The following is a 12,095-nucleotide window of genomic DNA, read 5'->3' on the forward strand; positions in this document are numbered from 1 at the left end:
TTAAGCTAGTTGAGAGAGTGCATGAGCTTATATTGAGTATCTTGGTGCATTTTTGAAAGAGAAGAAAAGGATTCCAAGAAAGGAATGAGAGGAGGTTGTTAGATCTGTTTTTATTCATCCAAAAGCTTCAGTAAAAGGTATAAAGTTTGTACCTTTCTCATTGGTTTGAGTCGATCTCATATTATTGGAGTTTAGGGTTTCTTTTCTATCTTATTTTTGGACTTTGGGTGTATTAAGCACATAGAGAGATTTGGACCTTGTGAGGTCCCTAGAGTCCAAAAGTCCCTGCTTTATTCAACCATAATATATCCTTGAGTGAAAAACCCTTAATAGAGCATGTCCTTGGCATTTCAAGCCCTAAGTGCCATGCATGAATGTAAAGCTCGTGGCTTTATGTGATAAGTGAGCCTTGAGAGCTTAGATTTAGAGTGTGAGAGGGTTTTATGCCTTGAAATCGTCTGTTTTTGACATGGGTCTGAATGGACTCACCAAGTCCATGAGCCGACTCTACAAGTCAGTTAGGGTTTGTCCTAATGAGTTGGAAATGCTATAGCTCGACGAGTTAGGGGTTAAGTCGACGAGCTGGACCTTCATGAGACTTCTAAGGAATGAGTGGACTCAATGAGTCACATGAGTGCACCCAGCGAGTCAGGTCAAACCTGGACTGTTGACTTGAGTTTAAATTCTGTTGAATTTAGGGTTTGGTCAGCATGAGTAAAGGAGACCATAGAGGGGTAAAATGGTCTTTTACCCATTCCAAGAGTTAGAGATAAATAGAGAACAATCTTTGGCGTATTGAGTATGAGTAGAGTATTAATTAGAGATAATTATCCTATGTGTTAGGTGGAGGCTAGTTCGAGATTCCCGAGTATGATATTTTTACTTGCTAGCTTACGAGGTGAGTCTTCTCACTATACTTACCATGAGTGGTATCTTTGCGTGACTGAGATGTCTTATGTGCTTATCTGTGTAATGTGGTACTCTGCATTTTGTCTTTGTGGTTTATGCTTATTGTTATGAACTTATTGATTTCGGGCCGGAGGGTCCACCCAAGTTGTGGGACCGGAGGGTCTCCATTAAAACGTATTGACTAGAGGGTCGTATTGAGTTAGCCTCGAGTGGCTAATGTGATGTGTGTGGTATTTTGGAGAACTCGCTAAGCTTCGTGCTTACCATGTTATGTGTTATGTGTTTCAGGTACTTCTTAGGATCGTGGGAAGGCATCGGCTTAATTGTACACACACTCGCCTTGAAGATTTATTTTTAGAGGATCTTGGATTTGATATATATATATATATATATATATATATATATATATATATATATATATATATATAGTTTTTAGATATATATTTTGATGATTTGACATTCTGACATTTTGTGATTTTATTATTGAGACAAAGGTGTTTTTATATTGAAAAAAAATTGGTTTAAAATTCACGTTGTTACAAGTTGGTATCAGAGCCTTGGTTTGAGGGATTCGGATGCACCTACGAGTTTGTTTCGACTCAAACTGAGGATTTGAGAAGAATTTTCAAAAGAAATGATTTTTCTAAAACAAGAAAGAGTTTTAATCGATAACGAGCTGGAGCGGTGTGTACAATCAGCCAAAGCCCGAACGGTGATTACCCAAAACACCTTTACTTTTGTGTTATGAAATATTTATGAGATATTTTACTAAAATTGCATGCTAGAGGGTAGGCTAGGTATTTCATATTATAGGGCTAAAGTTTCCTGATTTGTGATGCCTTAGCCTAGGAGATGCGTTTGAAAAGTATTATCCGTTATTTGCTTGAGTATGTGTTGAGTTCTGAGTCGGGAGATAATCTAGGAAGAGATAAATAGATGAGCTTCAGAGGGTTTTCTGAGAGAGTATTATGTGATTCGTGAGATATAGAGTATTTGTGAATTAGAATCCTAGGAGGTGGACTTAGGGTGACTACAGGTGGGGTGTGGAAGGTAGTATCAAGCCCGTACTACTGAAAGCACCCGGTCTGTATGCAATCCAAGTAAGAATCCTTAAGATTCTAAGGAGAAATTAGGGATGAGTAGTCGAGTGTGAGTACGCTCGAGAAAGTCTCTGATAATTTTGTGTTGTGTTTCAGAGACATCATGGTAGGTACACGCCACACCCCTAGCGAGCAGTGGAGTTAGTGATGATGAGATTCACATGATGATTCACGACGAGGTGGCCGCAACCATACGAGAGGCTATTACGGAGATGTTTGGGTCTATTAAGACCACTTTGATCGAGACATTTGATGAGCGATATGTTGTAGTTCTGAGGAGGTTACTGCTGCAGCCACCGCAGCTGTCGCTGCTGCTAGGCCACAGAGAGGTGACTCGTTGTTGTACCGAGAGTTCAGCAACACGAAGCCACCAGAGTTTGATAGGACTCAGGATCCAAATGTTGCGATGAGATGGATCTCTGATATCGAGGGGTGTTTCTACACTTGTTCAGGCCCAAAGCATTTGAGGGTGAGGTTCGCATTGAAACAGCTTCGCTTGGGAGCGAAGGACTGGTGGAAGTTTGCGACGGCCAATTTTACTCCTGTAGAGCACGTCCAATTTTACTACTGTGATGTTCTGAGATGAGTATGTTCCCCCGGTGTAGAGGGAACAATTGGCCCAGGACTTTCTATCTCTCAGGAAGAAGACATATTCGGTGACTGAGATTACACGGATGTTTCACGAGAGGGCATTATTCTGCCCTGAGCATGTGTTGACAGAGCAGGCTCGCATGAGTCGGTATTTGAGCATTCTGAGGAGGGATATTTGAGAGTTCGTGGAAAACTCGTCATCTCGGACATTTTTTGAGCTTCAGGTAGATGCCAGAAGGAGGGAGATCGAGCTGGAGACTCGGGCTAGGGAGGATGCGGAGTCTTAGGGGAGAGACCGGAGGCCGACGCAGTCGCAGCCGGCAGCTAAGCGGGCTAAGCCCGCTGATTCGAGGACTGGGAGCCAGAAGGGACACACTTGTGGAAAGTGCGCCAAGAGTCATGAAGGGTCGTGCCGAGCAGGGATTTGCTACAAATTTGGAAAAGGAGGGGCACATGGTGAAGGATTGTCACAAGGAGTTTTCAGTTTGCTTCCATGGCAACCAGATCGACCACCGAAAGGCTGAGTGCAACCAGACCTGCTGCTTTGCATGCTACTAATAATCGGTCGGTGAAGGTCGAGGTTCCAAGGGCTAGTGGTAGAGCTTTTCAGCTGATAATGGAGGAGGTCCGCGCAGCACATGATGTCTTGGCTGGTACGTATTTTCCCTTTTATTTTTATTATTTTGAGATATATTGTGCTTATTCTATGTTATATTTAGGTCCTTCTTATGAGTTCAGTACCTGCTTTAGTGTTATTCGACTCGGGTGTGAGTCGATCCTTTGTGTCCTTAGATTTTAGTCATCACATCAGTATCCGATAGGAACCATTGAGCCGGCCTTTGAGGATTTATATAGCTGATGAGTGTGCGGTTTTCGCTACTGATGTGTTCTGAGGATTTGTGCTGGAGATTTTTGGTGTCGAGTTTCCGATTGATCTGGTACTGATTGAGATGGGGGATGTATGTGTCATCGTGGGTATGGATTGGTTGTGTTGATTCGGAGCCGTGATCGACTGCGAGCATCAGTTAGTGACTATACGAGACCCTAGTGGGGGAGTGCTTACAGTGTATGGTGAGGGTACCATATATGGGCCAACCTTCTGCTCTGCTGCCAGGGCGAGGCAGAGTCTACAACAGGGATGTTTAGGTTTTCTAGCATATGTATTTGATATGCGGGTTGCTACCAAGAGACCGAGTTCTATCGCTGAGGTTCCGATAGTGAGTGAGTTTCCAGATGTTTTTCCAGAGGAGTTACCGGGTGTGCCTCCCGAGAGGCAAGTGGAGTTCTAGATTGATTTGGTTCCGGAAGCGGCGTGATATGTGCATATTTAGCTATATATTTAGTATAGATTTTTATTATTTATTGGCTAATTTATTGCAACTTGTGGAAAAAAGGTACTTAATTATGTTAAAATTGTATTTTCAATCCAAAAGATGTGCTCGGAAGCAAAAGGAAGCAAGAGATACAATCAGAAGCTCAGGAATTGAAGAAAGAAGAAAAAGAGCCAAAATCCTAAAGGACTCGGCGAGTCTAAATGTCTAATCGATGAGTACCCATGATTGTTCGCAAAGCAAACACAAAGTCCTTTCCGTACACGGATTCCACAAAGGGGACTCGGCGAGTCAGTTACCTACTCGACGAGTCGACCCTGTTTTCTGAAATCTATAAATATAATCCACATTCTCGAATTCAAACTTTCTCTGGAATTCTTGGGGAAGTATTTTGCGACTAGGAAGGCAACTGAAACTCTGGAAATCGTTAGAGATACCCTAATCCTTAATTCTAAGGAGAATTAAGGCAACACAAGTTTTACTCTTTACTTTATTCTTTAATTGAGCCATGTTTGCATTGTTAAACTTCGATTTTGAGTTGTCTTTTACAGTAATTATGAACTAAAACCTTATAGTTTCTATTTAGGGTAGATAAATTTACAACTATGGATTGATTTATGGTTGGATTAATTGTTTATTGGTAAATTATGTTTTATTAAGCTTGTTAAAGAACCTTATGCATTAACCACAACTATTTTTTGTTAATTGACAAGTAATTAAGTTGCATGAACATATCTTAATTGCTTACCTCATGCAATTTATGTGAAAACATTATTATGTGCCTAGTAATAGCGAATGTGAAACTAGGGTTAACTAGAAAATGGGTAAATTAATGTGTGAGCTTGTGTGATAAACCATTAACAAGAGGTTAATTGAATTATTAATTTGATTAGCTAATTACAAGTCTTATTTAACTTGAATAAATAAACTAGGAAATTCATTAGTTTAATCACTTGATCACTGCTTAAATTAATTTGTTTTCTACGGATTGGTAATATCGAATGTGAATCTAATCACCCTAATCGGTAGTCAATAACAATTAATCTATTGCACTTGTCGTAAAATCAACCATAGGAGTAAATGTATCGAACCTATACAGAAGCTTTTTTATTATTGAATTTAGTTGTTTTTTACTTGTTTTAGCTTTCAGTTACTTAATTTGCATGTTAGTTAGTTTTTTAAGTTTCTAGTCTTTTAAAACTAGAGAAAACCTCTTACTTTCATTACTTGTTTAGTTAATTCTAGTTATTAGTTTAATTACCATTCCCTGTGTTCGATACCCTACTTATACAGGTATACCACCAATTGATAGGTCCACTACCTTTGTGTGTATAAATTATATCTTAAAAGTAGGATTAAAACTAGTACATTTTTATACACATCAAGTTTTTGGCGCCATTGTCGGGGAACGGTTCTAAAATTAATTCTAATTGCTAGTGTTATCGATCCTTTGTGTGAGATTTATCTTGCACAAAGTTAGTGCTTTAGTAATTTATTTCTTAGGTTAAGTTTTAAGTTTTTCTGTTTTTATAATTTTGTTTTTAAATTTATGTTGTTTTAACCTTGAACTGGCCGAGTGCAATCGAAGCTAAGCTACTTAACGAGTCCAACGCAATTTTTTAATTTCGTCTTTGATTTCGTTTTTGTTCTTTTTACGCGTGTTTTTTTTGTTTTGACTTCAACTTTTACATGACCCGAGGATCCAACACACTCCTAGTTCCTCCATACGAAGATCCGGAATCCACTCTTAGAAAGAATAAGGACAAGGCCGTTGAAGACACTAACTCGTCACGGAAATCACCTTTCAAAGACCTTAAGTTAGTCTTTGGGAAGAAGAAAAGCAACAAAACAGGTGAAACCAACGGTCAAAAAAGCGAGGAAAGAAAGTTAGAACATTTTGAAGAAAATCCAACTCCAAAAGAACCCGATTCCGATTCCGAATCTGAAGAAGAAAGCGACTTTGAAGGAGAATCTGCTAACACCATGGCTAATATTGATGAAGTTCACATGGGTGAATGGAAGAAAAGGATACATGACGATACCGGCCCAGGACTTGTGCAACCCACAATTCCTGCAACTACCACATTTGAACTTAAAGGCCACATACATGCTCAACTTAAGGAGATCCCATTCTACGGGAAGGATCACGAAGATGCATACAATCATCTAGACAAGGTCAACGACGTAGCCGACTACTTCGATGTTCCTAATGTACCTCGCGACACTGTTTTACTTCGTATGCTACCGGTCACAGTTAAGGGGGTTGTGAAAGATTGGCTAAAATCACTCCCTCCAAGATCCATCACTACTTGGGCTAAAATGAAAGAAGATTTTATAGACCAATTTTTCCTTCCCTCAAAGATAGCCAAGTTGAAGAAAGCCATAGCCAATTTTAAACAACAAGCTGGAGAGTAACTTTATGAGGCATGGGAAAGATACAAAGGCTTACTAAGGAACTGCCCACACCATAATATAAACTGTCAGCAAGAATTCTCCATTTTCTATGATGGAGTAAATGTAACAAATAGGCAGCTCCTTGATTCGCAAGGACCTCTCACAAAGAAGCCACCCTCGGTGATAAAAGAGCTAATTGAAGAATTCTCTAAGCACTCTAGAGAATATCATAACCCAAGGAATGACTTAACTCAAGGGGTGGTGAATTCTATTACTGATGACATGGCAACAATGATGGAAAAATTGGAAAGAATGGACCGAAGAATGACTAAGATGGACCAATCCATCCATTCCATTAGAGTGGGATGTGAAAACTATAGAGGGCCTCACCTTACTAAAGATTGTGACCTTGACGAAAATGGGAACCGGAAAGTACAAGTGTGCTATTCAAGCGGTGATAAGTATGATGACAATTGGCAAAAACCCAAGAAATAATGGCTACCATATGATGAGTACAAAAAGACAAGGGAAGAAAAGTATAAGCAAAAAGAAAGAGGCTTTTATCAAAAGGAGGAACCAGTGCATGAAAAAAAATAAGACTTGGAAGACATGCTTACAATATTTGTAGCCGCGTCCTAGAAAAGGCATAATGATACCGATGTTGTGATAAAAGATCAACAAAACATGTTGAGAGAACACCAAATTATGATGAAAGATCAGCACACTCTATTTATGAATCAGCAAGCATTCATTATCAACATAGAAAAGCAGTTGGGCCAACTTGCACAACAAGTGAACGAGAGACGACCGAGTAGACTTCCTAGTAATACCGAAAGTAACCCAAAAGGCGTACATATAAATATCATGACAACTAGGAGTGGGAAGATTATAACTCCTCTGACCTCTATTAAGAAAGAAGATCGTAAGTTGGTGTAAGAGGAAGAAGCATAAAATGAAGAATCGAAATTTCCCGACCCGACTCGCCGAGTCGAAGTTACGGACTCGACGAGTCCCCTACCTAAACAGAAAAACAAGCCTCTGGTTAAGACATATCAGCCTCCACTACCATTTCCAGCACAAGCTAGCCAAGAAAAGAATGATATTGACTACCAAAAGTTTCTGGAACACATAAAGGCTCTCCAAATTAATATGCCATTCATCGAGGCAGTTGCACAAACACCAAAATATGCGAAATTCCTCAAGGATCTTCTAACTAATAGAAAGAAGATAGAAGAGGTGAAGAAAGTGGTCCTAAATGAGAATTGTTCAACTGCCATGTTGAACAAATTACCTAAGAAGAAGGGTGATTCGGGAAGCTTAACCTTGCCTTGTCAATTCGGAAACTTAGCTACTATTTATGCATTGGTTGATTCAGGGGCAAGTGTAAATCTCATGTCGTACTCATTCTTAAAGAAATTAGATCTTCCGGATCCAAGGCCAATTCGAATGGCAATTCATTTAGAAAATAAAACGGTCACATTCTCAAGGGGGTATGTGAAGATCTATTGGTGAAAGTTGATAAGTTCGTGTTCCCCACGGACTTCATAGTACTAGACATAGAAGCGGACCCTCAAGTCCCTATCATACTTGGAAAACCTTTCCTTAACACCGTGAGTGTTATAGTTGAAATACGAGATTCCAAACTTACTCTTAGGGTGGGAGACGAATCAGTTACATTTGGAGTTGATCAATCCCTGGAGCATGAAAGGAGTAGTGATGACACAACATTCTCGGTTGATATGTTGGAAGAGTTAATGGAGGAATGGAAAGAATATCATCCAGACAAGTCCACCATCACCTTTGAAGAAGAATTTGATGCTGAAAGAGACCTTCTGATGGAGATAAAGAGACTACTCGAAGAAGCTGAATATAATGATCTAATCAAAAGTGCAGAAAGCCAGACTCATCGAGTAGCATCTACCGACTCAACGAGTCCATTTGAAGAAACCTGATTAGTCGCGAATTTAACCCAGGACTCAATGAGTCCCCTCACTGGACTCAACGTGTTCAACATTCAGAACATGAAACTGAACTTAAAGCTCTACCGGATCACTTGGAGTATGCATTTATTGAAGTTGTCCAACAAAAACCCGTAATTATAGCTACTGATCTAGCCAAACATGAAAAAGAAAGCCTTGTGGGAGTACTAAAGAAGAGGCAAGGTGCCATAGCATGGAAGATAACCGATATCAAGGGGATTAGTCCATCTTATTGTTCTCATAAGATTAACTTAGAAGATGGAGCTAAACCTGTAGTTCAACGCCAAAGAAGACTTAACCCAAACATACAAGAAGTTGTGAAAAAAGAGGTGGTTAAATTACTAGATGTTGGGATCATTTACTCAATCTATAATAGCCCATGGGTAAGCCTGATGCAAGTGGTACTGAAGAAAGGAGGGTTGACGGTGGTTACCAACGAGGAAAACGAGTTAATTCCAAAAAGAACAGTAATCGGGTGACGCGTTTGCATCGACTACAGAAAACTAAATGATGCTACACGCAAGGATCGCTTTCCATTGCCATTTATCGATCAAATGCTAGAAAGGCTCTCCGATCATCTATATTATTGTTTTCTCGATGGCTTTTGGGGGTATTTTCAAATTCCAATCGACCAACAAGACCAAGTGAAGACTACTTTTACATGCCGAAGTGGAACATTCGCCTATAGACACATGCCTTTTGGGTTATGCAATGAACCAGCTACTTTCCAAATGTGCATGATGGCCATCTTTCATGACATGATCGATAAATTTATGGAGGTTTTTACGAATTACGTCTCGGTTTTCGGGTCATCTTTCGAAGATTGTTTATCCAATTTGGATTTGATGTTAGCTAGATGTGATAAGACCAACCTTGTCCTTAATTGGGATTTTGGAGCAAGGGGCGGCAAGGGTGTTGACAATGATTCTTACTCCTCCTTTTAGCACCACATTATTTAGGTGTGCGAGAATAATAGAGGATTATGGTGGGGGCATACAATGATTCTTACTCCTCCTTTTAGCACCACATTATTTAGGTGGGCAAGAATAATAGAGGATTTATGGTGGGGCCATATTGGGATTCCAAATAGGTATGAGGTGTTGGTACCCGAGGAGATGGGAAGGAGGGTGAGGCAATGAAGGGATCATGTCCGAGAAGACTCACCAGTCATTCCAGTGGAAGATGAGCTTCCTATGGACTGGTACAACGTGGAGCTGAGGACGTACCACAGTGATCTTGGTCGGAGCATGAATTACCATAATGGGTCATTTGATTACTTGTTTGAACAAATAAATATCGCGCCAAGACCCGGACCCGAATATCCTTATGTTCCAAGTTGGGAAGAAAGGGTGAATCAAGCTGGTGGTAGTGGAGCTGGGGGGGGGGGGGGAATGAAGAAGAAGATGATGAAGATTAATGTCTTGTGGTTTTTATTTATTTGGTTTTTTAAAGACTACTTTTATTTATTTTTGTGTTTTGTGTGGTTTTTGAAATTCTAGTAACTAGGATTAAGTAGGAATTTCTTTTATCTATCACTTGTGGTTGCGTTTATCTTTTCAGTTTGAAGCTTAGGATGCATGCAAAAGTCTAGAGTCAAGCTAACCAAATGAGAGTCGAGTCTAGACAAGGACGTGGAAGTTTTGAGTTTAAGATCGAGTCCGGTAGTGAATGGGTTAAAGAGTGTTATTTACTTAAGTAAAATGAAGGAGGAATATTAATTTGCCATTGCCAAACACCGTAGAAACGGATTCAAGGTAGAAGAATATATTTTCCACTCAGCGTTGTACTCGTAGAGTGCACACCCTGGATTCGGCGAGTCCGTGTGTTATTTTGCGACTTCGCTGCCAAATAAGCTGCTACTCGGCGAGTTATCATATTGACTTGACGAGTCGCTCAATATTCCATTCTCAAGCTTATGATTTGACCATAATTGATATGGGCTTTACTCATATTCTTTGAAGACTAATTCCTGAAGATTTTCGAGACCATTTTCCTACATCTTTGGAGCTGTCCCGCACGAGATTCGACACCCAAGACATTGATGAGCTGTTCCCATGTCTAAAGTCAATTAAAGATGGAGCTTTAAAAGAAGAAATATCGACCTCGTCACTACTATCCCAAGGGAGTTTGTTCCAATTCCCTCTTTATTTTTTCATTTCCTTTGTCATGAATAACATGCAATGGGGACATTGCATAAATTAAGTGTGGGGTAGGGGGTTGATTATATTAGTTACATTAGAATCCTAATTTTGGTATAATTTTGAAATATTTGCATTAAAATTTTTAGGATTAATTTAGAAATTTTGGTAAAAACAATTAGGATTCCATGCTAGTGTTATGTTTGATGATTGCATGAAGACCCAAATGTTTAGTTGAGCTTATATACATTATAATGCATTTGTGGCCTTCTTTATTCTAGTGAAATCATGAGACAAAAACACAACCTCGCTTAGTTTGAGGGACGTAATATGTTTAGCATCGTGTACTTGAAATGTATCCAGGAAAACTAATATTTAAACCAATAAAGGTTGAAGTTGAGCGCACCTGCTTAAGCATGTAGGTATTATATGAAAAAACAAAAAAGAGAATTACAAGAAAAAATTTGTAAGAATTTTGAAGCGGTCAAACTGAAGATCAAAAGATTAAAATTCCGAAGATTCAAAAAGTAAAGATACCAAAAATCATAAAGGTGGTGAATTCAAAGAGATTAAAGATCAAATTATCAAAGAAGTGAAGAATTCCAAAAGTTCCATAGTGGTATCAAAAAGTTGTAATTGTCTAGATTATGTATGCTTGGGTTGCTCAACCAAAAATACCTTGAGGTTAGGAAGTTTTATGCAGATGGATTCAAAGGGATGCATAAAATGAGCATTGTTCAAAAGAAGTGGGTGAGTGTTTATGTTGGGTCATAATTATTGGTTTATACTTTGCTTTTCTAGGAAAATATATTTTTTCTATAATATAATATGTAATATTGTGGTTGTGTACGACTGCACATGTGTGTGCGGCTGCACAACCTGTGTACGGCCGCACACGCGTGTGCAGCTGTACACTCGTGTGCTGCTAGTGGCCCATGTCTCGTATATATAGGGTGAGGAGTACATGTGAGTGTACGGTTAGAAAAGAAGAGAGCATCTTGTAGAGAGAGAAAGCTAGAGAGAAGAAGTGTGTGTGTGTGAGAAAATCTATTGTAAGGAGCATAATTCATATTGAATACATCATAGATTCATCATCTTCTTCTTCTCCTTCTCTTCTATTTTGATCTGACATCATCAAATTGATTGGGATTCCGCACCATCAATTGGATCTGATTGATACACAAGCAATTTTGGGGACTTACAATTGGTATCAGAGCTTGGTTGTATCAATTAATTTTGTTAGATCTGGAGCTTATTTGATCTTATTTTGAAAAGAGAATAGCGTTTTTGGATAGATCTCGCAAAAATAAGGGGGGTTACTTCTTTGCATTTTTCATAAAAACGAGTTTTTGATCGAGTTTTAGAGCAAAAAAGGGTGAAAACGTCGTTTTTTCACGAATCTGTTGAAGGTGTGCTACTGGTTGAAGGAGTGCGAATCAGTGTGTGCGGCCCGGTATTTGTGTGCGGTCCTCGTCCTCGTCCTCGCATCGCAACTCGCTTAGCAACCTCGCATAGCAGCTTCAATAAAAATAGGGAAACGGGTTTGAAGGTGCCAGAGATTGAACGCTGGACCTCGAGGTCATTGCCACGGCACCTTACCATTTGATCTAGCAAACATCTTGTTTCAATCCTCCCGAAATTACTTCATAAAGT

General features: G+C 39.4%; 1 non-coding gene across 1 annotated transcript; it reads right to left on the reverse strand.

Annotated features, from left to right (window-relative positions):
• Window positions 1–6,298: 6,298 nt before the first annotated feature.
• Window positions 6,299–6,405, reverse strand: LOC145037944 (small nucleolar RNA R71). The gene has a single exon (XR_013679053.1). It is a non-coding gene; the product is annotated as a small nucleolar RNA R71 (small nucleolar RNA).
• Window positions 6,406–12,095: the final 5,690 nt, after the last annotated feature.

Source organism: Lactuca saligna, chromosome 3, assembly GCF_052625555.1.
Source record: "Lactuca saligna cultivar CGN05327 chromosome 3, ASM5262555v1, whole genome shotgun sequence".
NCBI classification, from domain to species: Eukaryota; Viridiplantae; Streptophyta; class Magnoliopsida; order Asterales; family Asteraceae; genus Lactuca; species Lactuca saligna.